Genomic DNA, 24,887 nt, shown 5'->3' with positions numbered 1-24,887 from the left:
GGGGGCATACTGGGGGGCACAGCATAATGTAGGGGGGGCCATGGCCCCCCTGGCGACGCCACTGACTACACCAGCTAATGCTTCATATAAATTACAAATAAATAGGTGTGTCAAGTTCTAGTGTGGGATTTATCCACCAGGTGCCCCCATTCATTGGAAATTACTTTGTAGGAGAAGAAAGTAGAAACACTTTAAATCTATGCTGTGCACGTGTGGGAGTAATGTGGCTGCCGTGAAGCCCCTAGTAATTCACCCCCCAAAAATAAAAGTTAAAAAAAACAAAAAATACTTCTGGGTATGTCCCTACCTAGTGTAATACCTGTCACTGCATAATCTGCTTAAGTAACAAAGCCTTGTGAGTCTATGATTTTACTGTTTTTGTATGTTTAATTAGATCATTTAATTACTTCATATTGCTAAGTGGTCTTAAAGGAACAGTCCAGTAATTTGTGACCGTTGATCATTTACCTCCGATCTCCCCATTCTCGACAGCGTTTCTGCGCACACAGCGGATCTAGAGCTCTAAACAATGTTTGCCCCACTGATCCTATAAAAGAAGAAAATGCCCCCTTAAAACCAAGCCTGAGGACACTCAGCAACCCCATGGGGAATTCTGTGCTGATCCATTCCAGCGGTGGTAGTCCTGGCTGTTGCATCCAGATGTGATTTGCAGTATTATGTGCCACATTATTAAAGTATTTGTAAAAGGCAATACTGACAAGTGGGTTGAATATGTGCAAGGACTATGCATTAACGAGCAGAATTCTATCTGGGTATAGTGACAGAATGATTTAAAGCAAAAGTGTTGGGAAGAAGGAGCAGATTCTCAGGGTCATGCAGTCTGGAGCTGGCTCCTTCCTATTCTACGCTGCTGCGATCATATATAAGACTCCCAATTGATTTTTCTACCAATGTTACAGCTGATATCCCTGGTTAAATGTATCCAACTCAAGTGTGTCTTTAAATTGCCTCAAGGCAAAGTTTCCATTAGGACCGGTATTAGAGACATTTGGTTAACACATTTGGCAAGTCTCTACGTTGGATCGTCATGATGGACTATTAAAGGGTTTAGATTTTAAGAGTCTCAAGGTCAGCTCATCTGGAAAATTTCCAGGTATGGACATATACTCCACATTTTTAATTCTTAAACTGAAAAAATAGGATAAAGTGAAAATATCACCACTGCACAAGGGATAATATAAGAATATATAGCTATATTTCAATGGTCAATCGCTAGTAGAGACATAGTGATGATATATGTGTTATTTTTACATCTAAATGAATGGCTGGGTTCAGATAATACCTTACTCTGCTTATAATAAAATGACTTAATTCCAATTATAGGAATTGAGATTGTACCAATTCACAGAGCTTGGTATACCCATAAACATAGCATACATTTTGAGCATTTGACCTTAAATATGGACCACGATTATATTGTCTACAGGTTGGATAACGTGTAAACTATATGGTTCATTAATAACAATAGCTTTTGTTATTAATCTAAGTATTTCCTATCACGTTGGACAATAATATAGCTTTTGGTCATATTCTATTAAGCAATGCAATAGCGTTCTTAAGCGGGTTACATACTGAACGTGTGTCTGATCGACTGTTACTGTTGGCCTCTTATTGCACATTAAAGCACCTTATTGAAGCCATCAAAGTGCAAAGTCTTTATTTGTCCTTATACCATAAAGTATCCAAGAAACACAGAGCTGCCTCCTAGCAGTATTTTGCCAGCAGGCTATTAAACACCGTATGAAAACAGCAGGGTGAGTATTTTATTGGAAAAAGAATGAAAACCAAACGCATCCCAGGCAGGGGCCTTCAAAACATTCTTCTAGTAAGTGTTTTATTCATGGATGCAGCAAGGACATTCAAGGTCGCAGTATGTTCTCTTTGCTGGTAGTTCCCTGCCTATCCTGCATAGTTGTCAAAATGATCTCAAGACTTTCTACTCTCTGGCAAACAGATTGCATGCCTCTGAAGATGATCGAGTCACAAGAAAGCCACGTGAAGATGGAAGACCTATTTAGATTGTCTTTACTATAGTAGACATTTCAGAAGCCGGCTCTTGGACGCTGAAAATATGTCAGCGTCCAAGAGCCGGCTTCACAGACCAAGTGGTATTCAGCTTAGTTATATGCAGCTGTATGTATTTTGTTATCTGTGTGCATTGTGTTATCTGTGATGAGGTGTTCATTTGGTGATGCAGTGCTAAGATGGTTGTGTTGCATTAATGGCTAAAAGTTTTGTTGAAGTTTCATATTTCGTTTTCAAGAATATTGTTAAGAATAATGCTATCCCTGTTTTGTTGCGCTGAATAAAACTGGACTTTTTCATCTAAAAAATTTTGCAGTAGCAAATGTTTGATTCCATTATGTCTAATCTCCTCAATTTATTTGGGCCTTTTAACTTTTTTGATTTCAGGGATTTTAATAATGTGATAAAAAAGAATGATTTATAGTTGTTTGGATGTCAGAGCGTCAAATTCTGTTGATCTATATCTGCTATGCTATGTTTCCATACATTATTTATGTATACCTGCAAATAGTTTTTTTTTTTGTCTTATTCAGTTGCATGTGCTGTTTCCATGTGTTGTTTATTTGATCTATACCTGAACTACAGGGTGTAAGTAAAAGAGCGGTATGGTTTAGTGAATGAGGGGACAAAAGGACTCTGGGGATGATTACAGGGGAGAGGACTTCTCAATGTCACGGGGCAGTCAGAAGGAGGGAAGACTGCACTGACTCTCACTGTCTTCCCCTGATCTGCAGTCAGTGTGGCAAATATATTGGCAGCAGGGTCTAATATTAATATATATTGGCTGCAGGGTCTAATATTAATATATATCGGAAGCAGGGGCTAATATATACTGGCAGCAGGGTCTAATAATATATATCAGTAGCAGGAGCTTTTATATATATAGGCAGCAGGGTCTAGTATTTATATTCATATTGGCAGCAGGGTCTTATATTTATATATATCGGCAGCAGGGGCTAATATTTATATATATTGGCTGCAGGGCCTACTATCCATAAATATTGGCTGCAGGGGCTAATAATATATATCGGCAGTAGGGGCCAATATTAATATATGTTGGCAGCAGGGTATAATTTTTATGTATATCAGAAGCAGGGTATAATATAAGTATGTATCCGCAGCAGGGGCTAATGATATATATCCGCAGCAGGGGTTAATATTAATATATTATCGGAAGCAGGGTGTAATATTTCTATATATCTGCAGCAGGGGCTAATATTAAAGAATAAAAAATAACTGCCAGTTCAGCTGTTATTTTGAAATCATATTTCAATCACGGTCTTTACTTCAAAGAGATAAGTGCATATTATGTAGTTAAAAATGCACATATATATATATATATATATATTTAGTATATGTACCATTTTATAATTGGCCCCCCTACTTTGGTCCCTGGCCCCCCATGTGCCCCCCTAAATATGAAAGCTGGAGACGCCACTGGGTGTAGTCAAACTGAAAGATCCTTTTCTTTTTACCCAAATCTGCATCTATCCAGCAGCTTTCAAACAACCACAAAATCACAACAAAAAAAACAAACAATTCATAAAAGGTCTGTCCGATAAAAGACTGAGATAAAGTCACGTATAAAATTTAATGATATGAACATTTTAAATGAACAATATAAATAATACATTTGATCATTTAATAAACACACATTGGACAAAACATTCAAGAGAAAATATTCTGGGATACAGGCTACAAAAATATTATATATGGAAAGGAACATATATATGGAACAATCAAAAAATAGATACAATACAAGCTTAGTACATATATACAGAACATGCACTTGTTTATGGGGAAAACATTAACACTTGCTAGGTGGATTTCAATATCTGGCATTTTTTTTTTTTTTTATTCTTAACACACAATGAAATATAATTATTAAAAAAGTGCATAGATTTGTTTAACCCTTTGAGCGCCGGAAGCGGGAAAGCATGGATTTGTAATCGTTAAACACTGGTGTTACACGTAAAGAGTCAAGGTTAAACACTTGTAAACATGCATGTGCTAATAACAAAAATAACTGTGGCAAAATTCTGTTAAATGACAAACGCTGAACATTTTCCCCAAATCCACACCTGCCAAGAGGTATGCAATCAACGTACCCCTCACGTACCATTTGTTTTTTTGGTGCATAGGATGCAAATACCAGCTATGTAATGTACCCCATTAATACATTTTGGCAGTTTACAGGAACAACAAGACTGTGCTGTAAAACGTTATGTTTTGTTTTTTTTTTATGATGTCACTCTGTGCTTTGAATAGAACGAAATTATTCTGTGCTTTGCTGTATTACAATGTTTTGGGTTTTTTATTTCTCTCTGAGAGCGCAGGTAAGATTTGCTATAAAGCAGAAAATGTATCTTGCAAATATGGCATTTTCTTGTATTTCCGGAGAGAACAGTATGTGCTGTTTAATGGGGGCAGCTCCTACTTCCTCATTCGTGTCACGTAGAAGTGACCTCATGTTTCCTCGAAGCCTGGAGGTGACACCACAGCCACTGCATTCTTCCTGTATGTGAAAAGTAATCTTAATGTCCTGCATGTGCCACCAATTGTGGCTGGGAGCACATCAGACAAAGTTATAAATATGAAAAAAACTCTTGAATTCCTACAAAGCAGGATAAGAAGAATCTTCCATGACCCAAATAGTAACAAAATCTCTTAACATAACTGCTAAACATTTTTAGTATCCAAATCAGACACATGTGTTGGGGGGTGGGGAGGAACAGGGCTGGTCCTGGAAGTGGTGGGGCAGAAGGCATGGTCATTCGAATAGGCCCCTACATGGGAGCTGCAGTGAGGGTCTGTGATGCGGTACTTTGCCTCGCCTGACCTGTCCAGAAAGATCAGAGGATTTCCTCAACTGGCCCAGGAACCTCACAAGCGGGACAGGAACGCATCTACCCAGGATACAGGGGCAGTACCCAAAAAACATATACTGCTTCAGTGGGTCATTAATAATTCCATTGGCCATTATTGGTATCCTCCATTTGCACGTCGGACGACCAAGGGCTCTGCAAATAGCCTAAGGCAACAAATGGTATGTGGGGCCTTATTTGTACATAGCTCATTTGTTCTAGTGGGTGAGGGCTTGTAGTAACCTCTGATCTCAAAAACACAATCATTCTTTATTACGAACCTGTTTTAGGCAGAGGTTTCGACAAGCCTTCACCCACTAGAACAAATTTGAGAAACATTAGTTATTTCAAACAGGACGGCATAAAACTATAAAGGCTACGGCTTCTGCGCTATCAGAGGGACAGAGTAATCGTGATCAGCCTCTGTCTGCCTATAATTCATGTCCATACATTTATTACCACCACAAAAAACGTGTTCCTTTGCACCTGGTCCAAAGCACTTTCAAACAAAATAAACAACCAGCTCACATAAAAGTAATTCCTCATTATATGTAGTCCATATCATCAACTGTTTTGCCAAAAATGTTTCACTACAGGTGTGATTAAATATCTCACACCTCAACATTTGTTCACAGTACAAACAATTCAAACTTTAGTGCCGGAAAATCTTTATATATCTGCTACTGGGCAATCTGGGGCATTTCACTCCATGCTTTTGCCTTCTTCTTGGCCAAAGACAGCCACGGAGGTTCATCTGGGTTTTGGGTTGGGATATGACAAACTGATTTTTCCGGTTCTGGTCGGGTCTCTATAGATGCTTCTGAAAATAAACAATTATTTTAGTGACTGGTTCTTTGAAAGGGGCATTTATCGTGATGTTCCGTCTGGTTATTATAACAAATGATTGGTTCAAAACAAACAATTTATGCACAGCTTTATACAAAAGACAAAGTGAGACAATCTTCGTCCAATAGAGAGACATCCCTACGTAAGGATGACTGCTCATATTCTTACATCCAAGAGTGGATGAGTTTGAGTGAAATGGAAGAGACTATGAACGGAAGAAAGCCACAGGCCATGGGACGAGTGGGACGTGCCGCAACGACACTCCCGCGACCCGAAATCTCTTGGTGATGACCCGAAGAAGTGGCGCTTCACCCAGAGTTTCCAGGCAAGTTCATGAAGCACACATCAGAGTATTAAAGTGCTATGTCAGATTTTACCTGGACTATCCACAGAAGCAGTCTCTGTTCGCCATTTTCCTTCTGGCGTATGTGAATCAGTGACAAGGCTCTTTTTAAGTGAAATTTCAGCAGAATTCTAAAATAAAAAAAAAACCATGTATATATATATATATATATATATATATATATATATATATATATATATATATATATATATATATATATATATACACACACACACACACACACATATACATATATATAATATAAGCTCCCAAGGGTAGAAATTATCGTGCACACACTGGTATGGTCCAATTCCAAATGGTCCCCTTTAAATATAAAATGTGGTGTGAAGAAAAATCCCTATATCACATTATTTGCATAATAACAAATTAAAAGTAAGCGAGTACCTTGTCTCTGTCTTTTTCTGCCACAATGTTCTGATCTCTTGCAAGGGGGTGATCCTGGAAACCTTTGCGTTTTTGCTTCGCCATTGAGATCCAGGCAGGTTCTGTGCAGAAATCAATTTGTAAAAAGGTATTAATCTCGATATTATGCGAGGCCAGGTAATGTACTTTCATATTGATTGCACTTTTATTTATATAATGCCTTCATATTCTATAGAATGCAGTGAAACCTATCAAAAAATGCACCAATACATTTAGTGCACTCAACCTCAATTCATTGAAACAGGATATGGCATCTACATCACATAAAAGAGTATTACATCACAGTGTTACATACAGCTGTAAAAATATATTTTTTGTGTGTTAAAAGCAAGAATCATGCTCTGCTAAGTTCCAATTTGGGTTTGGGCATGACTTATGAGGTCACAATAAACATAACATTCTTAACATAAGAAATGCAATCTTCATTTGTTATAATCCTTGCATTTCTTGAATGGTTAAGTGCTTATAAAATTAAGAAAGAATTAATAAAGTAGTACCTGAACTTTCTCTCTGCTGTGGATCCTCATTTTTGGCTTTTGCTGGTAGTCGATCTTCACTGGCAGGTGACAGTTTTGGGAGTTTGGTGCTATCTGAGCAGAATGGTGAGGTCTTTACTGGATTTGGCACATTCTTATTATGAGCCAAAGGTACAGCAGCCACGGGGGCTTGCTTACCAGATTCCACAAACTGTTCTTCATTGTATTTTAAAGGGGTAGGTGTACTCCTTAATCTGACACCAAAGGGAACGGATGATCCCTCATCACTTGTTTTGGTGATTTCATGAAGATTCTCACTCATTTTGGACTTGTCTTGGCTACCAGTTACTAAAAGTGGGTCTGCACCATCAAATGACTCAGACTTCACAACATTCTTAAATAAAGTTGCATCTTTTAGACACCCCCCCGAGAGTGATCTTTGCCAGGCAGGAGCTACCGTGAACCTAACTGGTTTTGTGGTTGTTTTTTGCTTACTTTCTGCGTGCAATTCTGTTTTTATTTCCTCACATATTTCTGTTGAGGGATTGGTTCTAGACATATTTTCCTCTGCGTCATTGGTCATGCTGACCGAGGGTACAGAGGAAGAGTCAACTGTATCACATTCTATGACAAGTTCATTCCGTGTATGTTTGACGTTCTCTTTGAGACTCGCTACTACCCCCAATTCTTGGCCCTGGTCAGCTTCTAGCTGTAACACTGACAGTTCATCATCCTCAGATGGGTTCTCATCTATGTTTGTTGTTGGCTGATCAGATTTTTGTCTGCCGACTTCAGATAGATGTATTTCTTCACGTTTCACCTTGTTTGGGGTCAATAAAATTCTGTCTAATGTTTCATAAGCATCACAACTTTTAGATGTCTGTTCATCTGCAACCTTGTCAATATCACAGATAATTGTAGAGATGTTCATCTCAGACATATCAGTTTCCAGCAATGAAGGCTCGTTTACAATTAAAGTCCTCTCAGTGGTAAGTGGTAACTCATCAACCTTCTCAGGCAAAGAGGCAGCCATTACATCTTGTCCATTTAGTTCTTCACCTTTTGAATTATCGGTTACAGTTTCATCTGTCACATTTGATGGGCTAGCTAATCTACACTGTAGGTTATGGATGATATGGCTATTGGTAGGTTCTGTTTTCACATCGCTAAACTCAGAATGTTCAACCAAACTCTCAATCTGTTCAGACACAGAAAGTACAGAAGCATCACATGTAGACTGGGTATTAGCCACTTCTTCCTCGTTGGCCTGAATTAAATGTTCCATTTGGTCTATATCTGCTACAAGATTACTGTAGATATTTAAATCAGTTTTGCAAGAGGCAGCTTCACCTTCAGATGACACACGCTCATCTTCAGATACAACGGATTCAGACACCACAGGGATATGGCAGCCTTGAATAACCTCTTTGGACTTTTCTGGCACATCGAGGGGCTGTAGCTTCCCATCTAACGGAGACATCTTTACTCTCAAATCTGAAAAAGGTGAGAATAGTGATATCGTTTTTACTTAATAACCTGCAAAACAATTGATAAGTTGAGAAAAATACTGCCTTAAAACTAAAAATAGCTCAATCACGCAACACCTTTCGTCTTTACATAGAGCACTTATGGTTGGCAATACGTAGTTATACTCTATGCACAAATAAAATTCTATTACCTTCGGTGAATTTTTGTTCAAAATGTATTTCTGCTTCTGCATCATCCTTTCCAGAACCTGTGACACCGTCTTCTTTTAATTGTTGCTGTATGAAAAAAAAGCAGAAACACTCAGTATTAAAGGGACAACACACAACGTGAACATCAAAAATGGAACTCAATATGGCCATGCTGTGAACTTTTCCTTCTACTATCTTATTCTAGGCGTTGATTTTATGTTAAAAACTAATAGACAAAGGTCAGTCATTTTCCACAAACTGTATGGCGACCAGAAAGATACACTCAGTGCACATTAACGTTATCCTGTGTAGAGAATACCGCTGCAGCAGACTGGTTGCTGATAAGAATAATGCCAAACACTTGGGTCATGTATTCTTCAATTTCAGCTTTAATTTTTTCAGAATTATGGAGTGGAGGGTGTGATTGCATGTCAGGGACTGGGGGGAGGTCAAGGGTCCAATCAATATTAAAGGTGGTCCTCGGGGGAAGACAGCGGTTTTGCAGTGTGACTGCACATTATGTGTCAGGTAAGTGCTTTATTTAAATTTTTTCCCCGTTTGGAAGAATACTTATCAGGGACATAAGACAGTCCCTTTAAGGCATACGATCAGCTCACTGACTTAAGTAAGAGACACATACTACCTTTTGTTGTTGTCGTTTGAAGGCTTGTCCTCTGTGCTTCTTTGGTTTGATTACAATCCTGTGCTTTGCTGCAGAGTTATCCAGGCAGTTTAATGTGCTGGCTGGTGTCGTAAAATCTACTGGCGTCAGGTAGCCGGCTGGAGAGGTGGGACAAGCGAGGACACCGCGGAATGGACTGATCGGCCGAGAAGATGCTGCGGAGGACACCTGTGCAGACGAGACAAAACATCACTATGCATGGTACACGTGATGAATATCTCAACAACCTACTTCCACTCAGGAAAAAAAAAGGCCATAAACCCAACACAAAAAACTTGCAACACATTTGTTAGAATACTTTTTCTAATTCCCTGCTTACGATGACTTTTGAATTCATGAAAACATCTATATTGACTAATATGTAATTCCATAGATACCAGTCCATTTCCTCCAAAGACTACGTTCAAGGCTGTGTCTTGTGTTTTACATAATAAATGCATTACGGGACAAAGCGGTTAGAGGCTTAATGACGAACATAATATCTCAATCTAAACAGAGAAATTATAATCAAACTTGCTTTGAAGCAGCGTGTTTAATTATGCGTAAAATTTTTTTTAAAATGAACAAAACACAAAAGCGATTATTAGCATTTTTCATTTTAAATGAACCGACATAATACACAGCGAACATCTGGCACCGATGTTTATAACATTTTGTACAGAATTACAACACGCTATTAATCACATCTTACGCCAAGATTATCCTGAATATATAATAGCACCAACCACCATCTATCCTAATAATAACTTCTAAAAGGGTTTCAATCACAACGAGGGCATCCCGTCATTCTTCTCGATCCCCCAAAATCAGCCAAGAAAAACATATATAAAAACCATTGGAACATATAATTACCAAGACAAGATGTGTTATTATTGGGTATATTATATCGCGGGTCAATCTGTAATTATAGGGATCTTTAGAAACAAACAGAACACAGGGCAAGGCTCAGTCTGGCATCTAAAATGGTAACTTCTGTGATGCTCCTAAAACCAGAAGGCTAAAATAGACATTTAATGTCTACTATGATTCACACTCGTAGGTCTTACAACTGCTATTCATCCCGTCATAAAGAGGTCTTTATTCTGTCCTGTCCAACTCTCTGTACTATGGTGTGCCATGCTTCCAGCTCTTGGCATCCATCATGGAAAGAGTGTCTTGAGGTCATCCTGCTGTCAAAATCCAACCTTGCACTGGTGTTGAGAGATTTTTCATCAATCAGTGTGACAGAATGAGCTGTCATACAAGGCCCCAAGGTAGTCAGAGATGGCTCCAGCCTGGCAGCCAAACAGGCAGGAACTCCATTGTTAAACTAATCCCATCAATAGGATTGCTGACTGGGGATTAAAGGTTGGGCTGTATGCATGTATCTGCTAATTTATGTTAATGAAGTTATGTGGCTATATGAGTCTAAGTTTTACTACAATAAACTGTTCATTCCTTCTGTACTCAGTTCAAGGTAGTTGTGTCCAGTTATTGGGTACACATAGCAGGGTTCCAAGGTGCGCATGCTGACTGGTGCTGGAAGTGATTCCAGGGGACAACAGGAGGATACTGGGTGATCTCTGGGAGTTCCTACAGCTCTCTTGGTGAATCAGTTACAATCAGTCACTACCCGCTCACATCTGCTTTGGATATTTAGCCCTTGTAACAATTAGCATTGATTGCTTTGCGTCATAAATATCTTTTGCCCGTTGGTATACGTGCTCTGCCACTCATGGGTGCCAGAATGTGAAAAATCACTCAACGCAAGCCTGAGACTAAGAAACCAAGCAACAAATAGGCAATTAATCAAAATTTTCTTGAAGGCAGGGATGCCAATGTCCCATAAATGTACCCACAATCAGTAAAGTTCAGTTAAAACTGGAAGCTCAGGATAAGAAATTTGGATATCAGTAAAGATGTAATTGGGAGGCAAATAATTTGTTTGTTTTGTTGTGGATGTGTTGCTTGATCATATCAGGCTGTATTCCTTTAAATTCTTTTCAAATAGCTTAATAAAATATGACTTAGTAATAATAAATTTAGACTAAATAGGTGTAAAACTAAGCCGTGCAAGGAAAGTTTTTATCCACAGAGACCAATATAAGATCAGCACAGAAACATTTAAACTACTAAAACAATTTATGGTGAGAATATAGTATTTTTTTACACATTAATCAAGTATTTTACATTTAATATAGCTGGGTGAATAAGAATGTGCTCTGTCTGATTTCTGAACGCAGGTTTCTTCAATGCAGAAAAAGCTGCCGGATACCGGAAATGTTAAGAAACATCTGACACGGCAGGCATCCTCCATCCTTGAGGATCTATGAGTTTCAAGGCAATACAGAACGCTATCATTTATTTTCCTGTGACTCATCCACACTCATAAAACATGTGTCAGAGCTCACGTCCCCAACTCAATTAAAGGGACACCCCCAGCCAGAACAGGGCAGCACTTTAATGCATATGATAGCCGAGTGGTTCCTTTAAATCTTTGTGGGGTCTCTGTTGCAAAATTTGTAGGGGTTCTGCAGGCACTTGCTTGGCAATCAAACACTTCCCTACCACCAATTGGCTGCTACAACCAGCCGATCAGTGGCATGAGACAACACAGGTGTTGCATTGCAGCTCTGAAGCTGCAGCTTCTCCTAAAGGTAAGTTATTTAAAAAAATATATATTTTTTTTTTTTGAGTGCTTTCTTGAGAAAATTTACCACTGCCCAAAATATGGCTCCAACAGGGATTTAGGAGAGCCTAGGAAGTTGGAACCTTTAAAATGAGTAACCATTTCCAGATTGATGTATATAAAAAAACTGTTTCAAGCGGTGTTTAGGAATGTCCTTTGAAGTTTGTGTGGCTTTGGAACCTGTTCTGGCAACTTTATTCTGATAGCATAGGCCAGGGGTGTCCAACCTGCGGCCCTCCTGCTGCGGTAGTACTACATCTCCCATACTCCTCCTACTGGAGGGCCGCAGGTTGGACACCCCTGACATAGGCCAACTTTGGTCAAACTTATATTGGATGGGGCTAGTCCAAATCAGGCCTGTTGCTTTATCGTGGTCTTCAAGCACCTGACAAGAATAACCACTTTCACTTTGTTGCATTGTCTAGAAAAATAACATTTTAACAGAATGCATGTCTACCACATCAAAAAAATGAAACTAGCACTACGCTCCGGAGTCATTTGTTCTCTCAGACTCGCTATATACTGCGTCAAACACAAAATAACCAAAAATCTATGTGAAAAATATGCAAAACTGCCCAAAATCAGACAGGAAAATACTAGATCCTGAAGAACACAGAAATGGAACAGGCATGTCCAAATGGTAAAAAAACAAACCAATATTGTATTAGCATCACTATAAGAGGGAAAACTCCTAATTAAATTATCTGGCTACAGAACAGGTTATGTTAATTACTGATCACTACGAGACGAGCCCGATGATTAATATAAGCTGCTTGCCTTTTGTGTCAACATGTTTTTGTACATTTAATTAGTCACTGGAGGTGGGAAGGACGCAGATAAAACAACCCAAGTAAATTCTTGCGGGTGGATGTAGTAATATGTCAGGTTTGACACTAGAGAGGCTGAGTCAAGGCATTTTTGTGCGTTTGACAATTAATAGCCCTTGTATCGCCAGAGGAATTAAGATTCTCTGCATGGGCGATTCTCAGATGTAGCCATTATGGTTGCAAGTGGCCACTAGTCGCAGCAATCTTATTTGTGCACTATGCAGAATCCTGGAATGATACTATCCCATCAGAGGGTATGTATGTATGTAGTGTATGTATGTATGTAGTGTATGTATCACTCGATCTGGGCTCCAGTCTCATTGGCAGCCATGGAAAGAAAATCCTGAAAACCACCTGTAGATTCGGTAGCTCTAACACGGCTTCATTCACGTTCTTAGGGCTTTGCTTTTCCATGCCAGCGGATGTTCTCCAGCATAGAGGTCGACACACCTTGGCCGCTGCTATCTAAACTGCACTGTATGTACCATTATTGAAGATTCTTTCAAATGTAAAATCTCAAACTCGGCAAATAACTACCAAGTTGACCGTTACAGATTTCTATCCAAATCCAAAAAATAAATGAAGGCAATTACTTTTTTCACATACTTCCATGGTGAGAGGATAAAATGTTGGTATGGGGTGGGATCTGACATGGGGTGACCCGGGCAGCTACCCAGAACATTGGTACAGTGCCTGAAAATCAGGACTGTCATGTGGAAACCAGGACTGCTGGAAGTTATATCTTGCAGCTGTTGACAAGTTGAGGCTAATGGGATTTGTAGTTTCCAGTATATGGAATTTTGCAGATGTCCCAGCCATGCCCCAGACATTAAAGTTTAAATAAACAAACTCTTCCTAGAACTAGCAAAATAAACACATCACTACAAAAACAAATAATAAAAAAAAAAATACAGGAAATACCGATAATCCCAAATTTCTGGGAAGAAGTTCAATTGTGTGGCTGTACCGGCTGCGGTTATTGCTCTCCCTAAATAAATCTATCAATGCGATAGTTGAACATTTTTTGTTTGCATCATTGTGAAATTCCACATATTTGTTATAATTATTTCTCTATACTTTCAGCATATAAGGCACTGTATGTCCAATTTGCTAGATGCATTCCATAAAACATGATCTAGAGTTTTAGTTTCATTCTACAAAGCGATATTTACCGGCTCCTCCTCGCTGTCTGTCCCTCCTAAACTTAAGGAGCTGCGTCTCTGAGCACAGTCGGAAGGCTAAAGAGAAGACAAGTAACAAGTTAGCATGTGTCTGTCCTCCACAGTTTAAAAAGGATACAAAAACATCTAAAATAATCTTACAAATTTAGTCAAATGTGTTTCTTTCCACAATTTTGTATAACATGTTTTCAGGCAGCTGTATTTTGGCCATAATGAAGCGTTCTAGCTCTGTTATCCAGTAGACAGCCCCACTCCTTAGGATATTACCTTGTGATACATAATAGAATGGCTTCGTTTTAATCAACTATACCCTCAACTAACCAGGGCATCTTAGCTCCCCTTTCTATCTTCCTTTCTGTCCTTTGCTCTCTAGGAAAGGCAAGGAAGAGAAAAATGGGGGGGGGGGAGAGTAAAGCGAGGAACAGATGACAACAAGTATATATCATTTTTAGGATGGTCTTATACATACGTTTTAGAGATATTTGGTTTCAAAGTAAGAAACTATTTTAGTAAAACTGAGTTTTAAAATGTGGGGCAACTAGCTTTATCTAAGCGGTTCTGAAGTTCTCTCCATTCTCCTCACCTTTACAAAGATTGCCTGAACAAATCAACAGATAACGATGGGATGAATAAAATTATGTGTTGATTACATTATAATGTAAACATCATTAAATAGGCATATTTACTATACTGAACCATAGACTGTAGATTTAAAAAAGGCGACTCCGATACTCCAGCTACTGGAGGGTAAACCTCCCGGCATGGTTATTAAGCTTCCTGCTGCCTCCACGTTATTAAAAGGTCCCTTTAAATAAATGGCTTTCGTGTTCTCTTTATATGCATACTTTACTGGAAGATTGTCCCAGAATGTCATGCAACAAGTTTATTTCTGGGGGGCTCCTTGGCAGACCATCATCCTCTGAAAGAGCACCCGTATCCTCCAGCTTTTTGGAGATGATTCCTTGTGGAGCAGATCCTATCCTGATGTTCTGCTGAAGCTGGAAGCGCAACACGCAGACAAAAATAAATACACAGGTTAAAAAAAAAAAAAAAAGAAAAAAGGGTTTTTTAAAAATGTTTTTTTTTTTGTTATAAACAATGCGTAAATAGTAGTACATTTTAATAAAAGAAAACTGGATATATTTTGTATGTTCCTAAAAGCCATCATGACAGCAATATTCAGAGGCCCCATAATATATAACTGGACTGCTACTCTCAATAATCTGAACATTCATGTTCTCAGAAATACAAACACTCTCCTTCTACTTTGGTGATGGGAGAACCAGAGCCGGTAGGCAATAAGTTCTCCTGGTTGCAGAGAAAAGGAATCCAAAATATTTAGAAGCAGCTACTATTAACTTAAACCCATGAAGGACAATGGATTGTGAGCCTGTACATGTACGAGCTCAGTCGTGAAGGAGTTAAACATTGAATTGGGACATTAAACTACATTTAATTCAAAAGGTACCAAATTAACGAAATAAATAACCCAAACATGGACAATAACACCAATGACAAAGCATGAACGCCTTTAATTTGAATATATTAATACCTGTAGTGCTTTCACTTTGCCAGGAACCTTTTCCTGAGACGAACGCTCTTCTGTCACATTTTCAGACTCAGAAATGAACACACTGTCGTGGGATAAAGCCTTATTTCCCATACTGCCCTTTGTCCTTAAAACAAAACAAAGAAACCCGATGTCAAAGTTTCAGTGGGCTAAGTCACGGCTTTCAAGCATTTTCAATGAAGCCATGATTAACGCTTGTTACTTTCCTAAAATCCAATTTATCAAAACCATACTGATATCGTCCAGTTGTTGCACATAATTTTATCTCTTCTCCCACTCTGGGCCTCTGAGCGGGTATCCATTATCTTTATTGTCGTGGCAATTCTAGCTAAATATACACAATTGGGTTACAACGTAAGGTTCTGTATAAGTGACATATATGTAACAAATAATACAAATAAAAAACACCGTCCAGAGATAACTTCACAATTTATTGTAGAAATGTTAAATTAAACCCTCTTGGTTAAAGAAAAATGGGTGTTTTGGATAAGGTTTGTGAAAAGCAATACAGAGTATGTAGATGACTTGGCCAGGACATGGTTCAACCACACTCCTTTGTTGTAGAAAGGCAAGAAATATGGTTGGTGCGCTGCTAACGAACACTTGAGGTGTATTAACTTCTAGGTAAAGAGAAGTACTATATGAAACTTTGCTTTTATTTTTACCTGGGCCCCTGAGAACACCTGCAACATCCATGCAACACAGTTGCAGACCACATGCCAACCACATCGCTGAGACTACAGACTTAAAAACAATATGCAGCACAGCTTCATATGAATTCTTGTTATTCTACAATACACCCCTTACGAAAAATTACTGCAGTTTTTCTGAAGTAATACTGCAGTTTTTTGGACATGAAAAAACTGCAATACTGCACTTTTTTTTTTTTTTATATTGCAAACCTACAGTTGTACTTCAATGTACCGCAGCTTTATTGCATTTGTACTTCCATACAAAAATAACTGCAGTAAAACTGCAGTACAAATGCAGTAAAAGTGCAGTAAAAGTGAGTATTGCAGTTTTTTCATGTCCAAAAAACTGCAGTATTACTTCAGAAAAACTGCAGTAATTTTTTCGTAAGGGACATTTTAAAAATGTTTAAATTCAGACCCACGGATTATTTTATGAAGGGAGTAACCATCATCATTCTAACATTTTAGAACCGCAGTCCCTACAGCGGCACGCGCATGGTTTAGGTCTCCTTACCCCGGCTCGTGGGCCGGGTGGAAGGCAGTTGTATCGGCCGCTGACGCACTAACATCGCTGCTGGACTGGCTGGGCTTTAAGGTGCTTTCCCTGCTCGGTGCTGGCGATTCTTTCCTTTTCTTCTTAACAAACAGTTTTTTAAAGGCTTGAAATTTTGACTTTTTTTTCCCTAGGAAGAAAAGAAAGAGAGAGAGAAATTTAAATGAGAAACAAACAGAGACATACACCACTATGATATGTGTAAAAAAAGGTGTTGCATGGAGTGCAATGGAAGAGTTACTTATTATCCTGTGCGTTAAGTTTGCATACAAACAAAATTCATAATTTACCGTCTATTGTTTTCCAGCAAATGTAGTAAAAATGTTACCACATATAGCAAAAACGTTTACTTCATTTATTCTGCTGGATAAACATGCCTATACTCAACGCCACACACATACATATATAAAACAAATAAAAGCATTAAAACACAGTATTAGATGGCAGGCAAGAACTATTTACTATTATTATTTATTGTCATATATAGTGCCATCAAACTCCATAGCGCTGTACAATGGGTAGACAGGAGAAAACAAGTAGTATATAACATAAATTGACTTACAGAGACAACAGGTGAGGAGGGCCCTGCTCAAACAAGCTTACAATCTAGAGGGATTTACTATGTGTAGTCGGCCTTTCTAATTTCCCTTAGTGTTCCCTTATATGTTTAGGAACGTTTTATTGCGTACACACAGCAATGCCTTCATTGTATTCATCTACAAGACTTATTGAATCATAGAACTCAGCCACAGATGAGAAACATCATCTAGTCCTCCCTTTATTCCTGCTTTATTCCATTTATATACAACCTTTACTATCTTTTTTATTTTATTTATTAATTTCATAGAATAACCATAAAGAATCCACTCTGTGTGGTGATTGAGCAGGGAAAGTCACCTGAAATATCACATGACTCACAACAATGGCCGCCCCCATGTCTGCTGATAAAGAAAGCTTATTGGAACCAGTTCTTAAAAATAAAAAATCTGACAGCATTTGCTCAGTATTGCGCTGGCCGAGTCCCTTGTGGGACTCAGCCAGGACTACCTGCCAACACCACAGGACATACCGATAAAGCAGAAGAAAACTTTACCTGTACATTCTTCCTGGACCTCTTCCATTTCTGAAGTCTCAGGTACATCTGTTGAGTTTGCAGCCATGAGAGTGTCACTAAAATACATTAAGGATTCCATTATTTATCATGACAATGCAAAAATGTTCTGGACTTTGTTGACGGTACCACAATTGTGTGGCTGTCAGAACATAGAAGGATCATTTTACGGTCAGCACAGATTGCCTGCTTACTTAGCATAATACTCAACACAGCAATGTTTGAAAGGTTATTTAATCTACAAAATATATTTTTAGTTTGTCTATGTTGTATGCAAAGTCCATATTCTGGAGAAATGAATACAAGCGAACAGGACACCAATAAACATTTCGAACCCTGAAGGCAAGATTTATTAACTGCTTCAGGTCCAAATATATTAGCGGCCTGAGGACCACGATCTATGGAAACTGAAGACATTTCCCAACTAACCCTTAAAGCTATGTCTGCCAGAGATAAGGAACTGAATAAGCAAAATAAAAAAACAATTCATTAGGGAAACCACCTTAAGATAATGTCTACAATATGAATTTGAATAAGTATTTATTGTTTTGTATAGCACCGTCCTATTCTGCAGCACTGTACAATGGGAAAACAGGACATAAGTATATCAGCGCTACGGAATTTGATATAAAAAACAATAACTAATAATAATAATATATAACAGAACAATTTGGCTTACAGAAACAAGAGGAAAGCAAAGGCCTTGTGCAAACAAGCTTACAATCGAAACATTAAATTGTATAAATTCTTTGGATATCGGGTATGAAACAGGGATTCAAACTCCTATAACAATTAACACATTTAAAAGTGTCACAGTTAAAGTGTCATTAGTTAAGCGGTTTCACTTAATATTAATTTTAAAAAACACAGGGATATAGACAGAACACCTAGAGAGACAGTTTGTGAAAGGGACACTCCAGCAATCACGTGCACTTTAATGCCGGGAGGTCACTTTAAGTCATGCCCTTATTTCAAATGCATAGGGTGATTCTACAGAACCCCCGATATCCATCTGCCAGCCCCCCAGCTGTTACCCGCGCAGGTTCGGCTGAACACATCTCCTTGCACATGGTATACTTGGCACCAGGCAGCTCCAGCAAACATCAAAGGCAAAAAAAACATTTCAGATCCCCTTGCGCATTAGTGTAAAAAATGGAACAACGAAAAAATGGCACATACGTCAAATGGTTAAAAAAGGGATATTTCAATGTAAAAAATATGCACACCTAAAATATACATTTCCCTATAATCATATACACACAACTGGTGCTGTTCTGGTCAAATTTTAGGTTTCTCAGGCGGCTTCATGTTTATAAATGTTTCCCAACCTCCCGTGTGTAACATAGTAATGAAAAGCATCTGGCTGAGACGGACTGCTTTATAAAATGTAACAAGAGGAAATGCCTTTGGTGTTGAGGGTCACATTCAGCCTGTAATTATGTAGAACAAAAATAGTATTTTCTAAAAACCAGCTACGTTTCAGTTTAGCGAATTTTGGTTCCAAAAAAAAAAAAAAAAAATACAAAAAAACCCCCCCCCCACTAAATTGGTATAAGCAAATACGGTATATCACAATTTAAAAACAAACAAAAAAATACTTATGGATGCTACCCAGACTTAAGAGAACAAATCTGAGCGGTTATCAGCACATGAAGACACATGGCACAACGACTAAACAGAAAGTTGACCCAAGTTGAGAACCCTTAGTCCAATCTTTATTGAATTGAACAGGTTCTCAGTGAGATAAAAGAAAAGCAAAGCTACCAGAAAGATATTCAATTTGCTAAATACTTTCAACCTAAAAGGTTGATAAGAGTTCCCCAAGCACCCAGAAGTGACTAATTGCATATTTTGTATAGCATAATGTATAGAGCCCAATAAGGTATTACCTTGAGGTAGGTTATAAAACAGAGCGGCCACAGAAGGAATGTCTATTTCCCCGCAATACACGAAACTTATTGAGACTTGAAAAGCTTTTGTCACAGTTATCCAACGGCAAAGAACCGTTCACACAAAGAGCAGGAATTTCCTTAATTACTAAAAGGTTCTAGGATGGCACAGCATGTCAAGTTTCATGATGCATTCCAATCCACACCTCTAATCCGGTGATTCTCAAACCGTGCCGGGTGAACATTTTCCAAAAAGGCATGAGCTCCTTAAGATACTTTTTCCCTACCCTGTACCCTTTGTTTGTGTCAGAAATTAAATTGGGTCTCCAACAGTTCTAGCTAACGGCAGAGTCTGGGGGAGGGAGCAGTGCACGTACCCCTTTCTCCATCCCCACACAGAGATCTATATCTATAAAATGCTACTTTAAGTTTTAGTAGTACCTCTCCAAATAATTGATTCATCACACATTAGAGTGTAAGCTCCTCTGAGCAAGACCCTCCTTACCTCTTTGTAAGTGTGATGTACTAATTGTTAAGTCTTGTGTATCCATTGTACAACACTGCAGAATAAAATAGCACTATATAAATAACTTATGTACTGTGTATGCACACACACGCTACACATTCATACACCCTCTTTCATTCCTAATATCATTCCATTGATTATAGACCCAAAGTGAGAAGCAACAATCGAATCGACTCCCCCAGTATTCACAAATTACAAAACACGATTAGGAATGCAGCATTTTGTGCCACAAGAAATCCAGCGAAATCATTTCCACGTGCAAAGCTGCCAAAGAAAATGGTAGATCTTACAGCGTTACCGACAGAACAATATTGTGACAATGGTACATTTGTAATAAAGAAAACAGCTGCCTGGTACAGGAAATGTCAAGCAACTATCTGACACAGCAGGCATCCTCCATCCAAGGAGATCTAAGAGTTTCAAGGCAATACAGAACTCGATCACTTCCTTTCACGCACACTCATAAAACATGTCCTCTACTCCCCCATGTAATTAAAGGTGATGTTCCACTTAATCAGCAGAGATTCTTTTGCAACCCAATTTAACATTAGAAACATTATTCCCAAACTTTTCCCATAAATAAGTCTCATTCATAGTTTTTGCTGGGAACGTTTTCTTGTCATGTGACACAAAAGCAGGGTCCCACAGATTGTTGCCATAGAAACTGAAGGCACTTCTTAAAAGCTGGTGTTTTTTTATGTTTGTTTACTGGTTTAGAGGAAAGCGAAATTTGTTTATTTGCTTAACATACTAGATAATAATAATAAACATTAGTAATGTATGAAATTAACCAATATAGCTAAAAACAATCCATGGACTACTACCAGCTGCCTTGACCGGGTGAGCATGATGGGAAATCTGTTGCACAGTTTTTATCTGTCCATGGAATATTCTTCCAGAACTCTTGGGGATCATCCATTTTTTGACTCTCGAGACAAGAGTTCTTGTCCTCCTTAAAAAGTTAGATCTTGTTCTAGGGTTCTTTGTGACTTCCTAGATGACTTCATACCTTCTTATTTGAGAGACTGTCTTGGACAGTCTTTTCTGGAGCCCCAAATACTTTGAAATGGCAATATATCATTAAAAAGAAATGGCGATATAACACTTTCCAGACCGATATGCATCAACAATTGTTTTCTGGATGTGGTTAGGAATGTGTTTTGAATGGGGCATAGCGTGGCTTTGAAACCTTGTGAACTGAGAACTTTGGTCTGATGGCCCTAATAATCCCTTCTACTGGGCCCAGTTTACTAGGGAGGGAAGTAACATTTAACACCCAAATATTGCATGTTTAATAATAGAGCACATCGGACAAGCACCAAACACTGATGTGTACTATTGCCAATGTGAAACTCCACGCCAATGTTCAAAATAAATCCATAAATATAATCAGATATTCACACTGAGTGATGTTACTGCAGATCTCACATTTTTCCAAAGTCCTATATTTTACAGCCAACTTCACACACAAAAAAAAAAAATTATTCCTCCCCATTAAGGTATCTCTTTTGCCATCGATGAAAGCGGAGGGCAACTGGAAATACATCAGAAGTTTGCAGCGTTCATTGTTCTTAGGTTTACACCTTCAGCACTTCTATATAATAAATATATTTTATTATCGGTTTGTCTTAGTCTGTCAATTCTCGTCTTGTCATACCCCATTAAGCGCTGCGTAAACTGTTGGTGCTATATAAATAAAAAATATTATTAATAACATTTTGCCAGCAATACATAACAAAAAAAACTGATAATGTTAAAAAAACAAGAATAAAAATTAAAAAGGCAGCTGGAGGAAGAAACAACTGCTTTGAGATACAATATCACACACTTGTTGGACGTTCAATTAATTTTTAGGTCTGCAACTAACTCTGGTGCCCTCTGGTAGCTACATAAACACGCAGTCAGATCCTTAACACGTGAAGTTGGCCAGATTTCCTGGAGCATACCTTCTTCTCTAGAATAACATAGAGCAGAACTACCAGCTTCATCCCGTTATTTACAGAGGAAATAAAAAAAAAAAAAAAAAAAAATGCGATTCCCATCCAAGATGAGACTTGCGTAGCCAAGTAAGACCAAGCTACTTGGAAGGCTCCTTTTAGAGGAGTAGTCGAGCTCCTTCAGAATGTCCTAAAATGTGTTTATATTGGTCAATACTATAAACTTGTGCAAAAGTACACATAGATGACATATAGCAAATGAAGGGGTTTATAAGCACCTAAGTGGAAATGCCCCCATCTATTGTTAGGATTACCCCACATAAGAAAACCTGCCGAGGAGGAATATTCTGTCTTTCTCTTAAGGAAAAAAAGTTTACATACTTTCACTGAAGCAGGCATGAAGCTCCCCATCGAATCCCTACAGAATACGTCTGTTCCAAATTACCAGTTTGCAGATGTTTCCTGCTAATTTTTAGTGAGGGATGTTCAGCGTGCATGTTCATATTTTTAAAACTTCATTAAAATGATTGTACAAAGGGCATTAATTTACAACCATTACACATTAAAGTTTGTAAAACATAATACTGTCATTGGGTAGGAAATATTTGGGGTAGACTCCTAGCAAGTTTGATTAATGGATCGATGCCAAAATTTTAATATATACCTCACTTGGTAATATAGATATTTATATCAGAAAAATAATTCTATAAAAAAAAAAGAAATTCAGTTTGTGTCCATTAGTTAATTCTTAAATTTACCGATTCTGTACCCAAAAACAGTAGCTGGATACCTGGCTTTCGTGGATTTCAAACATTTCTGTGGTTTTATATGGAAAAAGCGTCACCCAATAAAATGAGTTAAATTGACAGGTTAAAGGCAAATCCACAGTGCTAACCTCCTTCTCTACACATACACATTAAACAAGATCATATTCCTTTGATTAACACAATACAGCATTTAACTTAAAATCTACATCTGCATATTTTATATGTTACATAAAAAGTTTTTTGTTTTTTTTAAATACTACTACAGCAACAGTGATAGGAAAAAAATGTTCTAGATCTCAGGCACAAAATTAGACAAAAGATTCAGTATCACTTACTTTTTACCTTTAAGACAACCATACAGTGTAGACATTGCGCCGTCTGCTTTATTCACTTAGCCTCCGGAGCCCTGGGGTGTAAGGACTGGCCCTTAGGATCCATACAGACTGTACTGACGGAGAAATCCCAACTAAAAGGCTAGACCCATGATGCCTGTAACAGGGAATTAGGGAGGCAGTGCTTGTTCCATACTTGGGCAAACACAGCGACCTCCCTTTTTCCTCTCGTGCTTACCCTGGGATGTTGCCTGCACAGCACAGCGCAGAATTTGTTTTAGGAGACTGCTTACTTCTCAAGTTATATCGAATAGAGTAAGTTGTGCAGTTGTGCAACAATCATTGGTGGGGTTTAGCATTCCCATTCAGAATGTTATGTATAGTTAACCAAAAATGTTTCAATGAGGAATTCAAATTCTGTATCTCAAAATGCTGAAACATGAAGAAAAAAAAAATAGAAATGCAATTCCCATGGACCTCAACACATTCTTTACTTAATACAGTTTTAAAAAAAAACAAACAAAAAAAAAAACATACCAACAATCTTGGTTTTCGAAGTACAACCACAATTTTCAGACACTCTTCCTCTGTCCAGGTTAGCTGTTAGTGGGATTCTTCTGGTATGACGATGGGTGACCATGTCCCTCCCAGGACTGGCCACGCACGCCCCTGCCCCTAGCCACAACCCCAACACAGGCGTCCCATGACGGTGGGTGACCATGTCTCTCCCAGGACTGGCCACGCACACGCCCCTGCCCCTAGCCACAACCCCAACACAGGCGTCCCATGACGGTGGGTGACCATGTCCCTCCCAGGACTGGCCACGCACGCCCCTGCCCCTAGCCACAACCCCAACACAGGCGTCCCATGACGGTGGGTGACCATGTCTCTCCCAGGACTGGCCACGCACACGCCCCTGCCCCTAGCCACAACCCCAACACAGGCGTCCCATGACGGTGGGTGACCATGTCCCTCCCAGGACTGGCCACGCACGCCCCTGCCCCTAGCCACAACCCCAACACAGGCGTCCCATGACGGTGGGTGACCATGTCTCTCCCAGGACTGGCCACGCACACGCCCCTGCCCCTAGCCACAACCCCAACACAGGCGTCCCATGACGGTGGGTGACCATGTCTCTCCCAGGACTGGCCACGCATGCCCCTGCCCCTAGCCACAACCCCAACATTTGGAAGTTATGACAAAATAATATTCTTGCTTCAAATTCCTCCCCTGGCTTCTTCTACTGAAACCAGGAACGGCAGGAATTATTCCGGCACATACTCAGCAGAACTACCATTAGAGTCAACCAGAGCTCAGCTGCCATTGAAATCATGGGGACAAGGTGATAGAAAACTAGCAATTTCCGCTACGAGACAAGTGATTGGCTGCGCTACCCCCATTAATTTTGGCATCTACTGAACAGAACAGGAGTGCTGATGAGCATGTGCAAGAAATGG

This window comes from Sceloporus occidentalis, unplaced genomic scaffold (genome assembly GCF_023333645.1).
Source record: "Sceloporus occidentalis isolate IW3139 unplaced genomic scaffold, rSceOcc1.0.p SCAF_34, whole genome shotgun sequence".
Taxonomy (NCBI): Eukaryota; Metazoa; Chordata; class Lepidosauria; order Squamata; family Phrynosomatidae; genus Sceloporus; species Sceloporus occidentalis.
Note: the sequence above shows the minus strand (reverse complement) of the source record.